Below are 5,183 nucleotides of genomic sequence, written 5' to 3'. Positions count from 1 at the left end.
AAGAAATACTCAGAAACGCAATTTTGAGTTTAATTTTCCTCATACATGCCACAACATGTTAAAAAAAAGCAAAACACTTCATTAGATTAGGGTTTTAATTGTGCTTGTTGGTGTTTTCTTTAGCAGCTGCTGGATAATGTATTTAATCTGACAACATTACAATTAAATTTTAGCGTTGAAACTGCTTGGCTTGGATCGTTTAACACAAACAGGTCACTTGGCTAATTGGTTGATCATTATAAATTCTTCCTTCTGGTGAAAGGCAGCCTTTGCAGATGAACAAGCTAAGGTGCATTCTTCTAATATGATTGAGAGAACCATTTAGTTCATGTAGTTCATTATGTCTCTGTTTTTTATGACAGGTCTGAGGGAATTAGGACCGGTCATAAAAAAATTCACTCTTTGGTTCGATGTTTTTGTTTAATGACAGGAGTGAAACAGGGTTCGGTTCACTGGAACTGATCTGGTGAAATGATGAGATGATGATGATGATGATGGGTTTTCAAAGGTTTATGAAATCATTAATATTGCTACGAACGCACTTGGCTCTGCTCTGACACACAAAAGAGTTCCAGTTCTCTGATTTCACGGATGATGACAATGAGACCTGCTTTACATTGCCTAGCAACAGCACCAAATGAAGCCCATACCCGGGATCTGCAGCGGTAGAACAAAAACGTCTATTTACTCTTAAAGTTAAAGTCAAACCTAATCATTGCTTTTCAAAACCTATTTTCTCTTTGCAAACTTTTGAGTCAAAGAAAAACAACAAATAAATCTAAAATGGATCTGACACACACAAAGAAAGATATATCGACTAACTAAAAACATTAAAAATGTAAACGTTTGACAGAATATATCAATATTTAAACTATGAGCATGTCTGGAGTCAAAGTCACGGATTTTTGATGACATGCTGCTACTTTTACACTTATTCCTTTAATAATAATACTCTGAAAAGTTTATTTGTTGTGAGAAATCTAGAATTTGGCATTTCTTTTTCACCCTGAAAGCACTGTAGCATCTGAAGATTGTCTGTCAGGTAAAAACAACAAAGACTAATGAGTTCTTCTGAGTTATTTGATACAAAAATTGATCAAACATCCTGCTGCTCCAATGCACATCAAAACAAAACCTCAGGAGCTGAATGTTTCTTTTAATAAATTTTTTTACTTATTTTCTCCTCAAATGAATAGAAAAATAAGGGCTTCAGCAGCTTCAATAACAGAAAGCCTGCCATATGCAGGAACTTTCAATGAGAAATATCAATAAGACACTTAAGAAAATCCAAAATGCTACAGGTGTCTGTGGTGACTGAAAAAAATTGAATGCTAGCGATCAAAGAATAAAAATTTCACTGACGTTTTCGTTTTCAAGTAGATGCTCAGTAAAGATAGGTTTGGAGCAGACGGGGAATATCATTAGGCATCAAAGGGTTAAATTGTCTCATAAACATTTTCTTTGGTGTTCGTGGTCTAAAAAATAAAAAGCACTAGTTTAATATCATTAAATACTATTAAATCAGAGCTCAAATAGGACATTGGGGTCACCAAAATTGTGGGGTAGCACCTGCGTGTCGGTTGATGAGGAGGAAAGTGATGAAAAACACAATAGGAATTTAGTCCTTTTAATGGAAAGTTGGATCAAAGTTGTACAAAAAGTTCTGGGCTGTCGCCATGATAAAAACAACGTCCAGTAAAATGCACACAACAGATATACATACAGGGGTGTTCTCCGTGAGGGCTTTAGGTTAATCTCTGGTAGAGCAGAAGAAGGCCCTCATAGGCCCTAATATCTAGAATGGTAATCTTTACAACATCTATGGTCTGGTCAGTGCCAGTCTCCCCTGCTCTTGCTAGCAATATGATTTATAGCTTTGTTTTTCAGTGGAAAAGCACTGAAGTATGTACTGGTTGCATAAAGTGGTAACTCGTGTTAATAAAAGTAAAACGTATGAAAAGCCTAATGCATTCACACCAGATACAATTTGCGCATCAGGAGCATCAAGTTTCAATGCTTATAAATGTGACCAGAGCACGTGTCGGGTGTGGTGCGTCAGTCCGGCAGCAGCGCTATTTGAGCGTCGATTTCGGCATCAGACACGGCATGTGATGTCTTCAGTGTCTCGATCACTTTAGATTAATTATCCAATGTGGGCTGATCGATGCAAGGGTTCTCATCCTAAACTTCCATTTTCTTAACCTGCTGGGCCTGCGAGGTTGTCGGAGACTGTCCCGGTTACTGTTGGCGAAGGCTAGATACGTCCTGGACAGGTCGCCAGCCTGTCGCAGAGCCCATGGAGCTGGAGCGATCACGCCTGCTACGCCGAAAACTGCGAAGAGACAGAATTATGAAAGTCATAAGGTTTCCTGCTCTTGGTCACACTAGCATTCATGATTCAGATCATCTCATCTGTGCTTTTTCCTGCTCAAACACTGATGAGTGCAGAAGGTGGCCTTATTGTGCCCCTAGATGCACATTTTTTACAGGTTATCCACTATTATCAAGAAGATAAACATTATGCCAGTTTTCTGTGAGTAAAAAAGAAACAATTTACTGGACTAGAGAGGAAAATAATGATTTAATACTAATTGATGTTTTTGACAATTGCATAAACACCAAACAGGAGGTAAAGGGAAAGCTGCTGTGAGTGCTTTAAAATTGAATGTATGTTTAAATCGTTTTTGATGATAGCTAATGTGTATTTTTGAACATGGAAAAATAATGAGAGGCATTTTCTCTAATCCAACAGAAAATGACAAAAAATTGAAGCCACTAGAGTTCATGAACTGTTCTTTGTGTTTAATAACCTCTATATATTTTAAAGAGAACCTTACAAAAGCTCGAAAAAGTAACATTTCTTGTCTCTGAGCGGGTAAAATAAAGCTCTTTTTATTCACTTGAGAACTATCTGCTCTACTTTTTTAATAATTCATAAATAAATCAAGTCAGCAAACCAGAGGTGACCCTTGGTCTTTATTCGTGTCACCTTTTTTTTAGTCTTTCAACTCTTTCATCTTTTTGAGCACTTTCTCATCTGGTGTGTCACCTACTCCCCCCGGGTCTCCAGAGATTGTCAAGTTGGTGTCGGTTTTGACTCTTGCGGTCTCATTACTGCCAGCTCATCAGCAAGAAAGTTTTTACACTTTAACACTAGTTACTGGTAAAATTCCATTTTTGATGAATACTGCACAGAATACTTACAAAATGTGTTTTTTTTTGTTGTTGTTTTTTTCCACATTTTTGAAAGCAATGGTTTTAATCAACTGTTGGTTTAATTTGTTTTTGTATATATAGACATTGTTAATTTCTATCTAAAATAATTTATAGAGTGCAAAGGAAATATGAACTGACTGCCATGTTTCTTTCTGTGCTCAAGCTTTCCAAACACATATTTTAAAGAGAAGAGTCTATAAATATATTCCTAATTCCAAAACCTATGATTCATATTTAATCAAAATGAGCAGTTCTCTTCTGTTCAATGAATATTATATCTCATATTCTCTACACACTTACACGATCATTTCGTCTTCTTTCTTCATCTCGACTCCCTGTGATGTGCTGTTGTTATGAGGGCTCCCTCCTGAGTTCTCTGTCTTCCCTCAGAGGCGTCCTGCGTGGGCGCTGAGTGCAGCCTGCTGCTGCTGCTGTTGTTAGCACGAGTGGGGGTCCTGGAGCACAGCAGCAGCAGAAGAAGGAGGGTCTCTGGTCTTTTTAGCTTTCCAGTAGATGAAACTGTAGACTCCATGCATGCAATGGGGGTAAATAACCGGACAGTCTGCCAAGATCCCATTTTAATCAAATGCCCCTCACATTTTAACACACTTTTTTTTTCTCCTGTTTGTGAGTATGAGATCGAATTGCAATAAGAGGATGCAAAAACCAGAGGCTTTTTCTACCTCTTCGTGTTTATTTTTGATTTTTTTTTTTACAAAATTTTAATAATTATTAATCTGCTTGCAACAATTTGTTATGTCATTTTCACTTCTTTAATAGTATAATTGTAATAATTTGCAATAGCTCAATTTGTTAAAATGTTTCAGTTGAAATATTTGTTTCTACAAACTGAATTTTGTTTTTTATTTTTTGTAATGAAGCCCAGCATTTTTCCACAGTGTATCCCGTCTATCTGCTGGATTTTTAAAAGTAGGATTTAGTAGAGTCTGCAGAAAAGAAAAACATTATACCAGAACTGCTTTATATGGAAGTGTATTGTCTTTGATAAACAAAAAAAAGTTTTTCATTATCATTTTTTGTGCAATTTTTTTCTGATTCCAACTTAATTAAAAAAAGTGTGTTTTACTTTCTTAGTCTGTGATTTCTTTTTTTGTGCGAACTCTGCTTAAAATCTTTCTGAGACAAAGAAAACAGGCTAATCTCACCTGTGCATGAGAACTATAGGAAGTCCTACACTCAAATTGAAAAGCCACAATAAGTCATAGACATGACCTGTGTACGTTTTGTGCTCCTATCGCCAGTCTGTTTTGTTCTCCCTTCTTACTTTTATCCTCAAACATTAAATTTGCATGAAAAACGTGGAACATTAGAACAAAAAAAAGAAACGGCTTTTTTTAAAAATTGAATGAAAGACATGACCATAGCTTTAAGATAAACAACGCCTTGAAATAAAATACTACTAAAAGCACAAATTATCACAACTATTTAAACTATGTTTCAGCTTGGGCAATTAATTGGGTTTAACCAAGCTTCAATAGCTTGTTAGTTTAAGTCCCATAGCCCCGCGCCGCTTGCTGACCTTTTCCTAATGACAAAATCCACCTCTGTGTCTAATCAGGACAGAGAAATGAACCCAGAAAACATGGAAACTTCTGACAGAGAGGAAGTGGCTGGGGATCTCAACGGGGACCCTCTTGGCGAGAGGCGACAGTGCTAACTCGCTACACCGCTGTGCTGCTCTGTCATGGAACATCTCACAACTAATTAGATTAATTAACAGCAAGTCAAAAATACAACTGGTTATAAAAATGAGCAACAGAGGCGGAGTAATTCAGGGGGAAACGACAGGGAAGGAGCTCGTTAATCTGGGAAAAGTCTGTGTGGTCAAAAGGATTTGGGGATTTAATCTTCTTTACTGCATAACATCATAAAACAATTCAGGAAAAAGAGAAAAAACGAAAGATAAAAGAGACAATAAATCTAGTTACTGTTAAGAAAAGAAGAGG

The 5,183-nt window shown here is 36.7% G+C and overlaps 1 long non-coding RNA gene across 1 annotated transcript; it reads right to left on the bottom strand.

Moving 5' to 3' along the window:
* Positions 1 to 1,611: 1,611 nt before the first annotated feature.
* Positions 1,612 to 3,938, bottom strand: LOC110015467. Its single transcript, XR_002873602.1, has 2 exons — positions 3,517 to 3,938; positions 1,612 to 2,332 (listed from the first exon to the last, which is right to left on the bottom strand). It is a non-coding gene; the product is annotated as an uncharacterized LOC110015467 (long non-coding RNA).
* Between the last annotated feature and the right edge of the window lie 1,245 nt (positions 3,939 to 5,183).

The sequence above is a fragment of the Oryzias latipes genome, chromosome 8 (assembly GCF_002234675.1).
Source record: "Oryzias latipes chromosome 8, ASM223467v1".
Lineage (NCBI taxonomy): Eukaryota > Metazoa > Chordata > Actinopteri > Beloniformes > Adrianichthyidae > Oryzias > Oryzias latipes.
This window is presented reverse-complemented; position numbering and strand designations above follow the sequence as displayed.